Source organism: Lichenostomus cassidix, chromosome 3, assembly GCF_008360975.1.
Source record: "Lichenostomus cassidix isolate B80296 chromosome 3, HeHo_3.0, whole genome shotgun sequence".
In the NCBI taxonomy this organism is placed as follows: Eukaryota; Metazoa; Chordata; class Aves; order Passeriformes; family Meliphagidae; genus Lichenostomus; species Lichenostomus cassidix.
The window spans coordinates 45,520,940-45,541,302 of NC_139483.1; positions in this window are offsets into that span (position 1 = coordinate 45,520,940).

Sequence of the window (20,363 nt, forward strand, 5' to 3'; positions counted from 1 at the left end):
GCAAACAGTCAAACATATAGCACTTTCCCCAGTAATCTAAATAGCTGTAAAAACTGGAAATGGTTTTACACCCACACAGTTCCACTAAATATTTTTAGCTCATCCTGTATCCTCAATAGAACTGGGTTTGAGAACAGCATTTGGAAGCAGTGTGATAATCCAGGAGACTTTAAAATTCCATTTCTCAAGTAAACCAAAGTCTCATCAGCTGCTTAATTCCTAAATTGCTTTTGAGAACTGGCTTGAAGTCTCCCAAGCCATCTGTTGGGCACCTCCTCTGGTTCCCAATGTGCATCACTGTCTAGAGATTCCAATCTGTTTCAGAGACTGTGGGGGAAACAAGCTTATACACTGTAGTCTTCTATCTTGTCTGATGTAGGAGCCCAGATGTAGGTAGGAAAGTAAACATCCTTTCTGAACAAACAGAACTAGAGATGCCTATCAGTTTAATTGCTGAAATACATACTTACTTCAAAAGGAGATTAATGAGGTCATTTTTATGGACCTCAATGAATGGATTCCAAGGTATTTTGTTGCATAGTGAAAATTTTGTGTGGTTGATTCCCACTTTTCAGTCATGACATCTTGAGGGGTTTATTGTTTAAATTAAGGATGACAGATAAAGTAGAATTATCTGATTAATTTATGGCATTTCTTTAAACAATTAATTTTTGTTGATTGATCTCCACTGGTACCCACAAGCATCTGGTGAAACCTAGGTAGTAGCCACTTTTTTATTATACTTGCCATGAAAACATTTTCATTTGAATGTTCTCCCAGTCACAGAAAGGAAGTTACAGAACTTACAGAATAAGTTATAGGAAGGTATATGTGAATTTTCTAGTTTGCCCTGGGAGAAAACAAAACCTCCCTTCTGCCACTGGTCTGTTTTTTTAACTTTTATATTGTTTTTCACCTAAATGACTGCAGTGAGTTCAGGGCAGTACACCTTGTCGCTGTTGAGCAGCTAGCAGAGTAATGAATGCATCGGTTCTCAGTGGCAAGAAGGAATGACCTTTATTGTTTTGATTTCATCACATTTATAGAGTTCTCAAAAGTCACCCAGATTGGTCAGTCAGAAGCCTTCCCCCAGGCCTGATTGGCCAGGCCTGCACTGTCCAAGTTCTGGGACACTGTTCCAAAACATCCAAACTTTATCTTTATTTACAAAAACACAAGAAAACTTCCCATGGAAAAACTGTGCTAGCCACAACACCTAATCCAAAACCAAACATTATTTTGTCTACTAATACTTCTACTCACATCTTTCCTCACAAAAGAAGGTTAGCTTGCTCCCATTGATCCTAGTTATTTTCTTTTGCTCATCCTTCCACCTATTAGCTGCTAAATATTCTGCATGGCATTTTGACTCCCTAACACTGAATCAGAAAAGGAAGGGGAAGGCAGGCTTAAGGGAGATTTTCAGCTGCATTGATGTTTTCAAAGAAAGCAGCAAGTAAGCCTCCCGACTTAGGTGCTGGGTGGTTTTTATGCACACTGGTTCAGGAGTCCCAGAACAGCTGAATTTAGAGAGAAATCTGAGGGTGTTTCCAAATAGCATTGGCTTTCTGCATGATCTTGCCCTTCTGTCAATACAAGAGTGAGGTCAGTGTTTCTGTGTTGAAGCTGCAACGTACCCTAAATTAGATACTAGATGAGGGATGAGGTGGCTGGTGATGTCAGCACTCTACCTTTTGCACTGGAGGAGCCACTGCCTGGAAGGGCCCAGTCCCAGCACAAGGGACATCCTATCATCATGTTAACTCCTGGACACAAGAAAACCTTTTCTTCATGAAGGCTTCTTCATGAAGGTACTTCCTCCAGGGACAAAATTTAAACTAATCCCATGTAAATATAAATTGATCAGGCTGTTGAAGATGATGCAAGAATGAAAAATCAATGCCAGATTGTGCTTCAGCCCTCTTCTTGAGCTTTTCTATCTTCCTTATTCCAAGGTGCTCCTCTAACTCATGGTCAGAGCTGGCTAGAAGAGCAGGCAGGGTCTCAACACTGGTAGACGCCTCTGCACAGGTACGGGAATTTTTTTTAATTACTATGTGATTTTAAATACATACTGATTGACACAAATCTTTAAGAGGATTGAATTACATCTTCTTCCTTAATCCATGAAACAGCGCAATGTGATGGATTTTGTAGCCTGTAAGCGAGACATGGAAGCCATGCTCTCAGAAGAGAAATACTGAAAAACTGCACAATTCACTTTGAAAGATTATACAAAACAAAGGGTGTCAGACCTCACCCCAGTGCAGTGTTTGATATGTTCTGGTGAGAGAGTGATATTTAACACAGTACAAATAACGATGTGTCAGCAGACAGGAATTGTAGAGCATAAGAAAAACATAAACTAGACCTCCTCAGCAATTTAGAAATACATGTTGCAGTATATCAGCTGGGTATTTTTATCCCCAGCCCATCACTAAGTGAAGTCTTCCTCTTCCTATGCATGATGATATCTCTGGGAGCAGCCCTCTATCTGTGAAAGACTTCACTGTGAGGTGAAGGACATTGCTGAAGGAAACCAGCAGACCCTGAACAATGCTCACTGCTAATCTTCTTATTTGAAAATGCTTTTATGTCCCTGACATTTACATACATTTCTACTCTGAACAAGAATAAAGGTAATGACAAGAAAGGATGGTCCACATTTGAGCTACATATCCATGCAAGCAAGGTGATGACCAAGAAATGTTTCCCTGAAGATTTATTGTTCATGCGCCAAAATGATGAGTACAATGGAATGTTTGATACAACACAGCCTTGGCAAAGATCACCCTGGTTGAGTTATATAGAACAGCGTATATCTAATAAAAAAACAAGACTGTGATCTGTATGATTTCAATAATTCAGTGTTGTTCATTACCCCAACTCTTGTAATTTAATATTCCTCTAATTTAATTCAGTTGGCCTAAGCCATGAATAGACAGCTCACACCCCCAAAAAGCTGAACCCATGGATTTCTTCAAGCTCCTATCCATGCTGGTGACATTCACCCTCTAGTTTATACAGGGCAAGATTTGTTTTTCTATACTGTAAATTAGCATCTGAGATCTTCAAGGTGAATCCCAAGCATGGAAGCAGCTAACCTGTTAGTTAACACTAGAAAAAGTCATTGTTCCCTGCAATCTAATTTCTTACTCAATATGGTGAAACTAACCACTGCTCAAGCACTGACATGAATCCCCTCTCCAAATAAATACAATACATAGGGTAGTAGAGAGGAGAAGGAGAAAGGAGGCAAGGAGAAAATGTCTGTAGCAAAGGCCAGTTTTGAAGCAATTTATGATTCAGCTCACTCTTGGTATGCTTTGTCTTTGAAGTAGGTGCTTTCTGTATGCTCAAACAAGGACCTGCCTCAGGCTTCTGCCTGCATTGATGTTCAGCTCAATCACCTCCATGGAAAGCCTTCTTCGTTAGTCTGTTCGTCCCCTGTTGGCTCAGTTTGTGACTACACAGCTGTCAGGAAGGAGCTGCAGACATCTCCTAAGAGCTTTTAGGAGTTTAATGCATTTTTGACTCAAAGAACGCATGTGTGTTACCAGAAGCAATAATTAGCATTTTCAGGATCCAAACCATGATTTTTTTATAAAAATAATACAATAACTCAACAGCTACAGCTCCTTAACTAAGGCCTACGTTCTACACCAGCAGTTTGTCTTCTGTGTGTGTTCCTGTGTTTTGTCTTTTGTTTTGTCTTTTGTTATGCACATAAACAACATTCAGATTCACATATGCACTGACATTTACCTTCCATGTTGAAACTGAGCCATATCAAAGCCTAAAGAATGTTTTAATAGTATGGTTATCCAGATCAGTGCACATTAGAACATTTTGTGGACTATTCTCAGCTCTCAGCATAGAAGCAACTTCTCCAGTGTGCTACTAATATCACCTTTGCCAAGCAAAATGGGGATTTTATAAATAATATGCAGGTGCTGTATGCCACTGGAAGGTATTTCATATTATGTGGCTTCACAATTAATAAATTTCTAACATAATGTGGCTACAATATGCCATTGATCACAAATACAGCAAAAATCAAATATTTCTGCAAAACTGGACATTTTCATCTCCTTCTGGGAGTATGATTATGTCTTTTCAATATGCTAATCTGAGTCACACAAAGTTAATCTTGCCAAAGGCTTTTAACAATCTTCTTTAGTTACTTAGAAATATGCCTTACTAATTTTGCATAGGTTATGCAAAAATAACCAACAGAGGTTCATTAAAGCTTTTATTTGAAAGGTATTTGTTACAGGGTTTTTTTTAACTATTTGCTAAAATGGAAATAATATTTGAAGTTTTGTCTACTGCCCAAAAAGAAGTTTGGGACAATCTTGCTTAACCTTATACATCCATTAACTGCTTGTATCTGTATCTGCTATTTTCTGTCCTAAATCTGTCCATCTGCATCAGCATTTTCCCCTAAAAATCACATCATTTTCATTTTATTCTTATGTCCTCTCATGTGCTCTATTGTGTGGATGTTCTCCTGCCACTGAATGTTCTGTTCTATTATTTTCTCTTTTTCTATCTTTCTGTGGCCAGTTCTCCCTTTCCCCTTCCCATTTACTATTATCGAGATATATATATATATAAAATGCCAACACAGCATCAGAATTAGTTACAAGGTGGAAAAAGCAAGGATTCATGTGAAAGGGAAGTGAGGAGATAGAGAGATCTGCTTTTTTTGTCTCTTTCTGCTTCTCTTCCAATTTCTACTCAAAAAAAAAAAAAAAAAAAAAAAAGGGCCAGAAAAGTTCTAATAGCAGATTAGTCTATTGAAAAAGAGGTTTGCCAGTCATCCTGAACAATCATTTGTTAGCTGTCAAGACGGAAAATGCATCTTCTGAGGATCTGAATGAAGTCTTTCAGCAATGACCCGGCACTGAAGGAAGTCTGATCCTTCTCCTCCTTTGAAATCCACAAGCAAGATCATTAAAGTGTTTGCCATATTTTTTAATTTCTTTTTCTCCCATTCTCTGATTCTTTAGCCTTCACACTTGCTTTTCTCTCTGACCTTTGCTTCTCTCCTTTGATCATCATCCTCAAACCAATCCTCTTTGAAGACTCGCATTCCTCGTTGCCTACTGAAGCAAATTCCCTTTTTCCTTACTGCCTGCCTATGGTCACTTTCCCACTCAGCTTGGCCAAGGGGACAGTGCTGTAGATATAAACCCCAGGGGATGTCTCTATTGCAGCAAAAAGAGTCACCGCCTAAGAAACAAAAATTTCTTAATGGCTCCACTGGAAATGTGACTGGCCTCTCTGCAGAAAGTCTTATGCCTATTGTGTCTCCAAGAGGCACAAACAAGACCACAGCCTTTTGTACAACTGGTAAGGAGGTTTTTGATCAGATTCTTGCATTTCAAAAGGTAAACTCTTGATATTATATACAAAAGCCATACCACTAGGGAAGGCATGCAGCATACCCAGCTCTATCAGTGAGCGGAATTCCTGATACTGCTAGATTTTCAATGCTACATTTGAAGTTGCTTATTGTTTTCTCTTATTTCCTCTGAATTCCAGATGGAATATTGCTGCAGAGAATATTTCTATGGAGCAACAGCCACCAAAAACAAGAAGAAGCAGCAGCTTGTATATATGTCTCCCTCTTAACTGGCATTAGAAGAACAAGTGTTTTTAATTTTACCATGGTTATGTAGCACAGCAGGGATTACAAAATTAGTTTTGAAGCAAAGTGCTGCTGTGGAACAAGTTTCTGTTTCTGAAATCCAAGACAACTTTTCTTGATTTAACTAGAAAGAGGGACAGAGGTCTCTGATTAATCCCAAAGTGCACAGCTTGGGACAGCACTATGGCAGCTGTGGGGGCAATTGGTGCAGGATCAGGAACGCTCTGATTACAGGCTTGAAGACCATGCTTTCCAGCACTAGCTTTGGCTCAGATTTTTCTCTCCAGCTTTAGACAAGCAAGCTGGCCTTGCTGGCTCAGTATCCATGCTGCCCTCTTTCCCAGGCAATAATGAGAATTATCTCTTTATAAAGGACTTCAGAGTCTTACAGTGCCCCATAGCTGCTATGGCCTGAATTCCTGGTTACACACAGGTCCTTTTCAATGTTTCCACGTCCTTTCCCAATGCTTTATGCAGCCAATGATGTAAAGATCCTTTATCTAAGTAACAGCTGATCCCTATGTATCTGGGACACTGTTGTGTCCCTGACACCTGTTACTGGAACTATCAGGGATTTGGCTTTCTTCTAATGCAAGAGTCCCTCAGTTCTGTACCTTGATGTAGCCCAATTACTAAATGTGGTCTCTTCCCACTGACATCTTTTGTGTGAAAATAATCTATTTTCAAAGTCAAAGCCTATTAAATGAAAAGGTCTCCAGCTCCCAATCATGGGCTAGAAAACATTCAGCTCAGAATGTCCATTTCTAACTCCCACTGTAAAAGCAGCATCATTTTTTTCCCAGTGACTAGATCTGCTGCCATGGTTACAGCTTCACACAGAGTAGGGTCACCTTCCCTTTCAAGAAAAATCAATGAAAGATTTAATTTACACTATCCCCATACCAGTCACATTTTACATCAGTTTTTACTGCCTTAATGTTCCATTCTCCAAAAATGAAGAAGCAAATGGGGTGTCAACAAACAGTGGGATGGAAATGAGGGAAGCAGCTGTCAGGTTGATAAATAGATACCAGCACTGATTAATTAAACAGCTCTGCACATTAGCAAAACCTTCAAGCGACATTTCCTATTCTCCTCTTCCTAACCCTTGCACTTGTAAGCTTGCAGCTATTATGGAGTTTAGTATTTCCAAGAGACAGAGCTGTTTTGATAATGATAGTGGAAGTTTTTATGCTAAGACATATTTAAAAACCTGTCACTGAAATTGACCTCTCATGTCCTTGGACAGCTCTGTGCCTTACACCACATTTAATTACAAAAGACAAACATACAACCCAAAAACCTCTCTACATTTTTCACTGAAACATGCTTTCCTAACACACCAATATTGCACACAAATGTGACCATAAACCCAGTTTTTATAGAGTTCTTTTGTTTTGGAGGAAAGAAGAGAGCAAAGTGTGGAGGTGACTGAGCAGCCACCCATGCTGTAAATCATGTTTGCAAATGCTGTTAAACTGAGAATGGCATTAGGAACTTCCAGTGTCCTCAATACTATATTATTTTTCTTTCACCTACAATGTAATGAATAGAGTAGGATACTTTCACTACAGCTCTTAGGTGAGTTTAAGTTACCTCAGCCCCACAAAAGAAGGTAGGATCTTGTTGCAATAAGCTTAGTGATTTTATTCCCAGGGTGACATCCTGACTAAACCTTTGCATCATTAAGGCAGTCACCAATTGATGTGCAAATGCTGCAGAGGAGGTTGCTACCTTAAGAAAGACTGCAAGGTACTGGACATTTTGGAAAACCTATTTTCAAGTATGGAAGAGAGAGGGAACCCGAGACCCACCAGTTGCTGTTGTCTCACCTTCTGATCACTCAGCAGTGGCAGGAGAGGCAAAATGGTCTCTCCAGACCCTTCCCCTAGCTCTGAGTCCCATTTCTTTGCTTTCTGACACTTTTGCTTCTCACAACATGAACAACCAGGTAGGTCTCTGCTTGCAATACTTCATGCTTAGGATTTCAAAATTTTATTTTAGCCATGCTGCTGAGCAGCACACTTAGCTCAGGGAGGAAAATTCATTCTGGAGGCCACTTCAATGCATGACACCTCTAGGGCAGCTGACAGCAAAAGGCTACCTATGAAGTCTTTATATATAACATCTCTCCACTGACAGCTGCCAGCCCATTCATCCTGGTTTAGATGCCACAACTGCTTGACAGAAAAGAGTTGAGGGATACCAGTCTACCAGAAATGTGAAAAATGAAAAAGTGGAAAAAACATTGTTCTTAATACTGTAACCCCAAACCAGGGGCTCTCTCCCCACAAAATACTTTCACAGTGAGGACTGAAGAAACAGGTTAAATGTCTAGCTGTTTTGTCACTGAAACTGAAAGATGTACGTTCTGAACTAAAGGCAGGCATCTTCTTTAGTCTTTTGTAGCTGAAGATGACCCTATAGGGCACAATGCAGACTAACCAGAGGCGGACACTGATATGAGAAAGAATATAAAATCAGATTTTTTGACTGATCTCCCAGTGGGTACTTTTTAAACAGTGGGTTTAGCACTGTTGTGTCTTTAAAGAATGACATCAGGTATGAACCTGTCCCAATTTTTACCTCTGCAAAATCTGTAATCCACTTGGAAGAATATCTTCTCATATCTAACAAGCTGAACTCCCAGCATGAGTCCAGAAGGTAAATGTGGCTTTAAAGACAACTGTTTCATCATGGATTTTGCAGGTAGCAAGAGGCAATCAATACTGGAAAAAGTTATTTAAGTTTCTTAATTGAAGACACTCCTCACTTATTATATTCCTTCACAGCTTAAACCCTCCATGCTTGCTTTCTCTCTGCCCAAGGTAACTATGGTTTGGAAGTAAAGTCTTTTCTGACATTTTGCAGTTTGGGAAAGAAATCCAGGACAGTGTGCACTTCTATTAGTGTAAAAGAGGAAGCACTGACATGGATATAAATGCAGATAGAAATGGAGGTACTGGAATGAGCTAGAAGCATTGGACCCAAAAGCCAAAAAACAGCCATGCATTTTTATCTCATGTGTTACAAAGAGCATTTGCCAGGAAAGCATTGTCATTGCTAGGTCACATACTGCCAAAGGAGTGTGATGGGGAAAGAAAAGGAAAGGCCCATCTGCAGAGCCAGAAACTAACACAGAGCACTGCTAGCTTGCTTTGTGGGTAAATTACACACTAAGGATGCTTAGAGACCCAGACAGATGGACGTCTGTTGACACTTGCTGGTTTTATTCTGTCTCCTGTGTCATCATAGTCAGGCACCAATTTGGCATTTCCAAGTGAGACCATTGCATCAAAGTTAAGCCTGGGGTTGCCCTGTGGCCAGGTCTGCTTGGCTCTAGAGAGTACAGGAAAGGGCAGCCCTACTTCTCCATTATATTATTGCAAAATGATACCAGCATGGGTCTGAGCTTGCTGTTACGAGTGACTTTGAGAAGTTTAATCTTCATTTAATTTGCTCTACTGAAAGGGTCACCAACAGGTCACAGTATTTCATATAACTGTCTCTTATTTGGTTTTATTGTTACTGTGTTTAAAGCCTCAGGAAACAAGCGTTTCTTTTTCTGTGGTGTAGTTTTTCTGCCCTTGAATTCCAGTCATCCTTTGTGATATCCAAGCACCCTTAAGCATTAAGATGAGCTAGTATGAAAATCATACTAACTGCTTCTCAGTGCTCATGCAAACCAAAGAGAAGTGAAACACAGATTCAGTGGCTTGATGTCACAAGGCCCTGATTTACCTCCCAATTACCACTAACAGAAAATTGCAGTTGCTGGGAATGAAAAGCCTGTGGACCTTGACAGCATGTGCACAATGCTGTTTATAGACAACAGCCTCATAATAGCTGACCTTGAGGAACTCTGCTGGGTCTGTAGCTTTGCTTCTCTCCTAATGCTTCCTGTAAACAACAGCAGCTGGCAAAACCAGTGCAAAAGAGAAGGAAGAAGAAAAGTATAACTTCATTTAAGAAACAAATCCACAGACAGTCAAAGCAATTTAATCTGTTAAATAATTGTGTAGGCACTGCCTACACCCATCTCCCACTGACTTCAGCCTCTTCTGTGGTGAGCAAGTGCTGCTGATATCAACCAACCCATGAGATGTATCCTACTCTGACTCAGCAAACTCAACCGTAGCACCTAATCACCACTCAACTCATGTTAAATAGAGGCTCTTGTTTAATTTTGGTAAAGATTTCAGGGTTTTCTGAGTGACATCTCTGGCAAATTAGCAGCTAAAACATAGCTTCTGTATATCATCAACAAAGGATCTACACTATCACCAGCTAGCCCATTTTCAGAAAGATAGCCTAAGGCAGGAAAAGAAAGCTATTTCTGTGGGTTTTAGATTCCTGCTAGATTCTCTAGGCTTGCCCTGCTGTCACCTCCTGCCCAGCTCTCTGCCACAGACTTGCCTCCCTAATTCCTAGGAAGCACCTTTATTGCCATGTGCCACCTGCCCTGCCATAGCTACGGCTCTGATGCTTTATAATTAACTGCTAACCAGTGGCCTTGCCCAGGCCAAAGCATTTTTTACGGCTACAGACAGATTTTGCTCTCTCATTTGATTTTCTCTGGCTGTTGCTTCACACAAGTATTTGCAACACATTGTTTTAAGGTACACTTATTTTCCTGCTTAACTACATTTCTATTTATCAACACTGCATGAGCTGAAGCGGTGTTACTAGCATTGCCAACAAGACATTCCATGATGGATTTGCATCCACAAACATGAAATGGTATTTTATTACCTAAGGTCAGTCTGAACAGTCTCTGTGGGGATCTTTCTTTTCCATTTGGAGCTATGACTCCATGTGCCAAAATTTCCTTCAGCTTGACCTCTGCATAATGAATGATCATGCCAATATGGTTCCTTTCCATAGGAGACACCATGGTCAGCTGTCAAACACTTAGGGTCAACATTAACCATGATAGGCATAATACAAAAACAAACCAAACAGTTCATCACCAAAACACTTACATTTGTTCTCTTACTAATGATTTTCCAAACCTTGCTGCTGTTAGGGGTGTAGTGTAACACTGAGAGCCAAGTGTGAGAGTGCTTGTAGGGAAATCTGACAGATGATGAAGTCTGACTAAGACAACAAGCTGGGAAGGCACTCAGTCCCTGTGCTGTTTTCACAGAATTAAGGAAATGTCTGTCTCCAAGACAGACAAAGCTAGTTTTTATATGTTTAGCATTTTAAGGGTTTGAATTTCTGATAATGGCTTGTTTTGTGCTGCACTGTGGAAAAAGATAGCCGCTATGTCTACTAGTGTCCCCTGAAACTAAGTCAATAGCTGATATAAAGAAATGTTCAACATTTCTATTACATTATATTTGAAAGGGATTCATTTGTTAACTCAGTAGTTGATCAAGTAATGGAAAATGTCTGCTAAATCATTATGCCTTGTGATCATCATGTTTTCTAGGATAGTGGGAGTAAAAAAATATTTTAGCATATTTAATCCATTTTGCAGTCATAATATTTTTGCTCATTTTAGTAACAGCAGAGAAATTCTAGAAAGGCAGTGACCTGGGAAATTTATAGTTAGAATTTTCTGACCTTTATCTCAACAGCTTTTAAAAATGAAGATTAAAGAAATAATTAGACACTGGAATTAAATGCAACTTTCAAATGTTCTTGAAACCTAAAATAGCTGCTAAGGAAAGCAGTGTTGAAGTTTGGGATAACAAGTTCTTCAATGAAAGACAATTACTTTCTCCATCAGAAAAATCACCCTCCTGTGGTGCTCTGATCAAGATCTGCTTTCTTCTTTGTTAGCAGCAGTAAGTATATCTTCTTGCTTGGTAAGAGAAGTGGTTCAATCTCTGATGTAGGGATTGTCTTTTCAAGAGTAGGAGGGTTCACAGAGCACTAAACTACAGGAAAATACTCCTGCTGCAGTAGACTTTCCTGTGGGGCCTGTCTTCAGCTCTTGGTTACGTGTGTGAGATATAGTACTGTCCTGCTGTACAGAAGTGTGAAGGTAATTTGGGGTGATCAGGCAGTGCAGTGATGGAGAAGCCATATGGAGATACCCACTGTTTTGGCATGCAAAGTAGATTCTGCTGGAGAAGCATTATGTTGGGGTCCCTTTTGCCTTGTATCTCACGCAGTTAGTTTCCCCAGAATGCTAAATGTATGCAAATTACTGCAATCTTGATTTGGCAGCACTTTGCATCTCCTTTTCACCAGTTGCCAGCAAACTGATAAAACCAAGTTGAAAACTGTTTTACATTCAGAACACTACCACAAGTATGAAGGAACAAACAGCACTGGACTTGAAAGATCTTCAGGAACAAATTTTTTCAATTGACAGTGTTTTACTCTTTGTGGAGAAGTCAAAATTGTCTTTCTCAAGTTAATTATATGTTCCTAAGGAAAGCTATTTCAGTTAGAACATGGTTTTCAGGAGTAATATGCTCAATAGTTTTCCTCCATCTCTTGTGCTACTTTTATAGTAGCATTAAATATCTCCTGTTGAAGCCCATAATACTTCAGCAGCTGCTCACTTTGAAATGACAAAAATCCCTACAGATTTGGGATGGCATAAACATTTTTAAAGACTTTTTATTTATAGAAAAGACTGAAAGACCTCTGTTTGTCTCATTCTTCTCAAGTGGTGCTGGCCAAAAATATTTCAATGCAATGCTTTTCAGTCAGAGAACACTATTCCGAGGAAATTACACCATTTAGTGGAATTGCATTCATTTGTATCAAACTCAGAGGAGAAACTAGCAACCATCACGATACACACACAGAGCACATTCCAGGCAACAGATTGCCTCAAACTGTGTAGACACCTGATATAACTGTAAAAAACTGGGCTAGATCATGCATCTGTGTAAAGCATTATTACATGTGACAGCCTGGATGGTAGACGATTAGCTGCCTGGGAACCAAAGTGTCCAGATAAAGTTCATAGTATTCTGCTCAAGAAAGAAAGAAAGGGAGAGGAATGAAATAAGAGCCCTCAATAAAACTCACCAAGGGATATGACTGACTCACTTTTTTAAAGAACCAGGTGGGGGAAAATTCAAGCCCACATTCAGACACCCATATTTTGACATATAAAATTTAAATGCTCAGGTATAAGATAAATATATAGGTTTTCATTGTATTAAGCAGAGATCCAATTCTCCATGCTTTTGTAGCCATGTAGGTGCCTACTGACACCTGAGATGCTCTAGGATATTCAAGACATCCACAGGTATGATAGATTTTATGTAGGACCTACAGAAAACCTGCACCCTTGTGGAGCAACAACTTGTGGCCATGCAGTTTTGATGAGTATCACCATCAATAGTTTTCACTCAATACAGGCAATGGAATTCTCAGAATTTGGCATTTAATTGAACATATGTAGCTGCTTCAAGATAAGCTGAACAATTCCCTAGAGTCGTTGTTGGTTGGTTGGTTGGTTGGTTGGTTGGTTGGTTGGTTGGTTTTTTTAAGAACAAAATTGTAGTGACAAAGTGAGCCAATACTTCTGTTTAGTAATACTGCTGCCTTACAAGAATACTGTGTAGATGGTCAATACCTGAGCCTCCGTGTGGGAACAAGCTGAGACCAAAGATTTGCAGGTTTTTCCTACCAGCCTGCTTGGGCAACAAAGGATTGAGTAAAATCATCGTGTGTACCACACAGGTTTGACAGAACAACACGGTAACTTCACTCAAATCAGGGCAGGCAGTTTCTATCTATCAGATCTGTCAGAAAAATATTGCTGTTATTTTCAGGACTGCCAGACATTGAAGTGGGAAGGAGCATCATTATGATCTCATCTTGAAGCACAAAACACAAGAGGTTTTGCTTGCATGGGCGTATTTTTCCAAGGCCATTTAAAGTAGCATTGAGAAGGCTGACCTACAAATACATTTGTGGGCTAAGGAGAAAATAAAGTCAAAACCTAACTAAAGTACTAGCATAGGGTTTTACAGGAATGTGAAATTGCTGTGAAAAGGTTTCCATGTTTATACAATAAACTGAAGTACAGTCCAAGGAGCATGTGGAAAAAAACCTTTACTCTGCCTTTATGAATTATTAATTTTAACTGGGCCAGAAGGTGATCCAGTGGAGAAGGGGAACTAGGAGAACCACACACTTTGCTGGGTAGGAAGGGAATAGGAAGAACAGTTTGCAGCAGTGATATTGATTCTCCATCCTACTTGCACTTTCTCCTCCCCCAGCATATTTTTCAGACCTCTAATATATATTCCTCAATGTAAGAAAATATTAGCAATCCTTGTCCTTAATTTTAAGCAAGTTAGATTTGGAAGGTATCACTGGGAAAGATATTATAAGTCAGTAAGTCTCATTATGACCTGGCAAAAATTTAGCCACATTTGAAAACTCTGGACTGAAAATACAATGTTCAGGTTTAAAAATTAAAGCATGCTTCTTCTTTAGAAGGGAAAAATGTAATGAGGAGACAACTCTCCAGTATTATCCAAACAGGGGAGTACAAGAGCCAGTGGAGTGGAGACCACTTCAAGAAGGTCATAAAAACAACTGGGAAAGAACAAGGATAACCCAGAAAATATAGGAAAACTATTTCTAGGCAACATAAACTTACAGTTTACTAGAGCAAACAATGTTTGTGGAAAGAATAGAAGCTCTCTTGGACATACACTGACTCCAAGATAGACACTTCTGTCATAACACAGAAAGTCTTGCAGATCACAGATACGTTTTGCTCATAGGTGCTAAATGACTTCAAAATAAAGGGAAAAGTGTGACAAACACTAGGAAATGGACTGACATGGTGAAAATTACTTGCTACATTCTTCTGAAATGTTCCTAATTTGATGGCACAATTACTTAGGAAGAAAGCAAAATAAGCTTTAACTGAACATCAAAGATCTGACAGTAAGACACAGAATGTTAACTTACAAGTAGCAAGGTGCTGCAGCATAAAACATCTCTTGAACCTCTGCTTGGAATTAAAAATCTCTTAGCTCCATGTCTTCCAGTTCAGTCCATATATAATACAAATGGAACAGCTTTAGCTTCCTAAGAGGAACGGTCAGTCTGACATAATCATAACTCAGCCTGTGTCTACTGCCAACATCTGAGGCAATGCCAGACACAGTGACCTTTGCAGACTGGCAAAGAACAACCAGGAGTGCAGCTTTCTGGTTTGGGGTAGGTCTAGCAATGGTGAAGTACAGTATAATTACAATTAGAAACAGCAACAAATTAAATTCTGATCAGTAAGGACCATCCCCTCTCTGTACATGCTACATCAGACTGTCCCTGATAGCAAGTCTTCCTTCTCATGAAAACAACTCTGTTCTCCTTTCCTCAGTCACAGCAGAATTCTGCTCCCATCTGCACAGAGCACTCTAAACCCCAATATGACGCAGTTTGTACCCTTGTGAGATCTGCTGCATTTTGTACAAATTAAGCATTGTCCTTGGTACTCTGGAACAGGGTGAACTTTTTTTCCTATCTTGTTTCCTTTGTAGAGAAAGCACTAAGCATGTAATTGTCACCTCTAGGAAGGACAAATGGTTTAAGTGATGAGTTTCTGCAAAATGTAGCAAAGCCTGAAGAAAACTAAATCTGTAAGAATTCGTCCAAGCTCACTATAAAACAAACAAACAAAACTAATGACACAACAAGAACACACACACAAAAAGGCAAATTCCTGCAATCAAAATACAACAGTCTTGTTTGGCTTGATAACCCAACGGCTCCCTCTGCAGGGTGACACACCTCATCTGGATAGAAAATAGTATGTAACTGATGTATATCTCAAGCTGTTTCCAATGGAAGCTGACACATTCCTAGGATTAGTGAATCCCCTGTGTTCAGATACAGTTGTGTGTTATGTGCAAAATAAATGTATGATATATTAAAGTACACACTGTCTCATTTGAACATTATTCTCTCAAAAATTTCTGTAAGTACAAGTTCAGTCCCTTTTCCCACTGCTAAATCAATGACATCTTCACAAACCTCCTTGCAATCAGCCAGAGATCAAAACTATATTGTGCTTCCCTCTCTACTTAGCAGAGTCTCCACATCTGAGCCTTTCTGTTAGAAAAGAACACAACCTTGATGAAAGAATGTTAAAACTAGTTATAAAAAATATCCAGAAAAAAGTAAGAACATGGAAGGGACTTCACTCGGAAAAACAACAATGCTTTGTAAGTCTGAAAATTCTATTTCTAATAACAATAAATGTCTAGATAAAGAAAGGAAGGCATGGTTACCAAACTTTCTGATATTTGACATTTTCAACATAATTTCTGTTGCTGTTCATTATCTTTCAGAGAAAGACATAATCATTTATATGCCTCTTTGTAGTGTTTCAAGGACCAGTTATTAGAAGTTGATGTACAAAAGGTAAGGCTTGGGACGTACTGTTCCTGGGAAACATTCTGTCCCCTTTAGGTAGCAACACGTCCTTTTCTAATCACTGTTTCTCATTCACCTTGGAAATTGGCAGCATATGGTCTCACAAATTTATTTTAAAAGCTGAGTGTCTCTTACAATACCCTGATCTGGATGTATAAAACGTCGTTAGAGAAAACTCAAAATAAATATCATTATTATTCTATCACACCTTATTGCAGCAGTAGGTACTAATAAGCCATTTCAAAACAGTTGTTGAAGCAAATGCTCCCCACTGTCAGTACATTTCATAGTAATTCTCTGGAAACCAGACATGCTATTAACTTTAATAGAAATAGCTCCAGGGCAGGAGACAGACTGCTATATCCTAAGCTTTTACTTAAAATTTTAAATACATCTAATATTCATGAGTTGGACTATTTTGTGTAGCCATAAATAGATATCTTGCTTGAACTATTTATTTACTGAGCATCTCTAGATGCTGTTATATACTCTTAAACATCCTAAGTACATACTAGTCATCTGGCTACCTCATCTCCTCACACTAGAAGAAAAAGCAGGCATTGTTCTAGTGGTTTTGAAAGAAAATAATGTCTTCCTACACTTTCCCCCCATCCTGTCCTACCAGCCCCTCATTTAGAAGCTTTCAGGCAACTGACAAACTGAAAACCACACATAGTTCAGTGGATTGTAAAATTTCACTGGTTTCTGATGGGTTCAAATAAACACTTATTTACAACTATCTCCATAAAGCCACAAGTCATGATTAATAGGAGCCATAATGTGACACTGGGGTGTACACTAGTATTGTGTGATATACATAGATGCTCTACTAATCTATCTACCCAAAACATCTTTTAAGCTCAGTGTTGAAAGGGTTCAGAGGCAAAAAAGGGACAAATGAGACAAAAGTCCTCTTTTGTATTTTAACTCTAGGGGGATAATTAGAATTCATGATCAAGAGCCCACAAGCAGACTTTAAACTCTCCTTAGATCCAACCAGAAGGCATATTACTGAAAAGATGCTAAAATAAATGCATATTTGGCATAAGGAAAGAAAACCCTGACCAGTTGTGTAAGGCTGTCTTACCAAAGGCTTCGACATGCCTTAGAATAGAGTAATTGCAGATGGAATTTGCAGTGACACTGTTCTAAGATATCAGTCATGTCCCCATCCCATGTACTCAATACTCAACTCACACCAAAGGAAAATCAAAGGAAAAGGCACAGTGGATTGAGGCCATATTTTTGCAAGTCAATTAGATAAACCATGAAGACAATGGGATACGTGAAGATGAAGAGTATTTTCTCATTACTATCTCAGATCCATCCATCACAGAAACAACATCCCATTTTAGTTACACCTGGAAGCTCACTAATATAACAGAAATTCAGCTAATACAAATAAATAAGAGAGTGGCAGAAAGTCTACTAAGTGAGGTTTAATAATTCTATGCTATATCCTGGCCTCAGTCTCAATCATTTATCTGTGAAGATAGACTGGTGAAAAGCAGCATGGCTAATCGATACACGTACACTTTATTCCCCTACAGAGCAGACCTCAGGCTGTTTTGAAAAGTAACAGATGGAATATTACCTTCACTTGGAGAAAGTTTCAGCAAGGCAAAAAATTGATTTAGAAGCACTTTAATATGCTGCTCCAGTACCATGTCTACACAATCTAAATAACCAGCCTATCTGGCTGGATTCTCCAGAACGTGCAAAGACATAAGGTCCTCAAATTATCACTATGACAGGCCAGATTTCCCATTAGTCACAGATATCTATTTCCTATACATTTTTAAAGACAGAAGTATATGCAGTATAAACAAAATATAATAGACACCAAACAGCGAATCTTCCCATATGCAGAGGAAACACGTAAGGACAACAGGTTTTTAGGCCAGGCTCATTCTTCAGTCAGCAGGCACCGGGCTGAGCAAGCCACAAGAGGGAGCACAAACACTGTTGGAAAATGCAAGGAAACGCGAGGAAAAAGGGCCAGGGCCAGGCAGCCCGTGATGCCAAGTCTGCTGCTAATAACGTGCGTTCTAATTTGTACTAAAAATCAATTTAATTTCCTCTTTAGATTTAATGCGTTACAAGTTTTTCTTCAATACTAATCTGGTCAGGAGAGAGCAAGAAAAAAGCATTCTTTATGTTTGAGCTAAATGGAATGCCGAGCCAGGTCAGAGCAGCAGGCACGGCAGCCTTGGGTATCAGGGAAATGGAACTAAAAGGCTGCAGCGCTTGCCTGCGGCAGAAAAAACCCGGAGGTCAGCTGTGCACTTCTCCCTCCTGCTTTTGATGTCGCTTTTGCTGCCACCGAGGGAGGGAGGGGGTATGTGCAAGTACCAGCCCACCCCAAAAGGGGCGCCTACTGCCAACATCTGGTAGCAGCAGGAACAGGCATTCCCATCCTCAGGGACTGTTCCAGCCTCATCCCCCTTCTTTTTTCCTCCATGAGAGACTACAAATAACGCTCCTTAACTGTGGGGACATAGACTGACAAAAGGTATTTTCAAACTGAGATGTTTCCACGTGCGTCAAATGTGAGTTTGTGAATTCTTCCACCATCATAGCTAGATTTTTCTCATCTCTTACCTCTGGATATTAGTCAAATTCCGTTCTTGAGCTGAAGGTTGTTTACATAAGCCAAGGATAAATACATTCTTAAAAGCTGTTCTTTCTGGGTGGTTTAGCACAGTATAGTGGTTGCATACCCATTTCACTTAGCTGATGCAGTATTCTAGCAGGAAACAGCAGCAGGAGACCAATGTTATGCAGGGGACAAGAGCAAAATGGATATGCTTGTGAATGCTAATCTCCTGACTGATGTAATCATTGTGGTAAAAAGTCTTAGTAGTGTAAGGCCCAACTCTTCTGCATGAACTTAGATACATTCAGCACAAATCTAGTTTGTTCTGGGAGCTGAAAAAGGAAGGTCACATGGCCATGGAGCAGATCTGTTCCCATCCCACAGTTTCTTGCGCCCATGAAATCCAGCACAGCAGCAGAAGCCTTGGCACTGGTAGGTTAGTGGACACAGCTTCAGGATTCATGACTGCCTCAAAACACAGGGGTGTTAGGAGATCCCTTCTCCATCATGAGGGAGATGCTGAAATGCCTCCTGAGAGAGTCTTGACACACCAAGTGCTGGGAGGCAACAAGTCAACTAGGGCTTCTGCATTTGCACATTAAAAATGGTATTCTAGCTAAATCATCATATGCATTTTCCTAGTAATGCATGAAATCAGTGAAACATCCTTAAGAGAAATTAATTTGTTCTGAGGTTATCACCATACTCACCACACACATAATTTCCCTTTGCATGACAGGATCATGAAAGTTCTTACCAACTAGTTTATTTTAAATCTTCATTAGTTATATAACCTGCTCATCTCTTCCTATCCTTCTGTCCTTCACATCTTCTCCTCTTTCTTAGTCTCCAGTTCTGTTACTTAATGAACTAATGGTTCAAATGCTAATTCTAACCATCTTCCATTGCCTGTAATAGGAGAGAAAGGTACAGCGTAAGTTCTTCTGTCTCCGCTGTAATAAATTATCAGTTGTGACAACCCCAGAATAGATGGGACTTTCAAGTTTTTTTAAATATAAAATCACCTGGTGCTACTCAAAGACCAACTGTTACAATGCTTAAATTGTGTACAAGGGTGTGAATTTTGTAATCGTGCTGCAGTAAGAACAGAAAATAGTTACGTTTAAAAGATAAGCAAATAGGACTGCAGAATACTAACTTCACACAGCCACGCTTAAAAGGCTAATGATAGCCTATAAGAACAAGTTACCTCTGATAGTTCACAAAACTTATAAATTTAGGCCGCAAATTCAGCCTAGAGCTCCAGGGACACTGACAGTCAAAAAGGCATTGCAGAGGGATCAGGGCAGGGTGCCAACATTGCTGGCTCCACACTTTTTAATCTCTCTATAGTGATGAGGACCTCTGCCACGGTGCCAAGCTGCCGCTAGGGTTAAAATTAAGGTTAGGGTTGAGAGAGTCAAAGAGCCTACAGCTCCAGGAACAAGGGCTGGAAAAGACATGCCAAGGCGATCCTGGCAGGGCACCAATTTTGCTGCGCCCACATCTTTCTAATCTGGACCACCCATGCTGATGGGGACCTCTGCCCCAGTGACAAGAACAAAGAATTTTCATTTAGTTTCATGTAATGAAGAATGAAGAATTTTCATTGCATTTAAGGAATGGAAAAGAAATCTTGAGATGTAAATGAGTATCATTTTATGAAGCTTCAGCTCATTTCACTGCACTGTAATTCATTCAATTCCATTTCATTGTTTTCAATTCACTTCAGAATTTTCGGGTTTT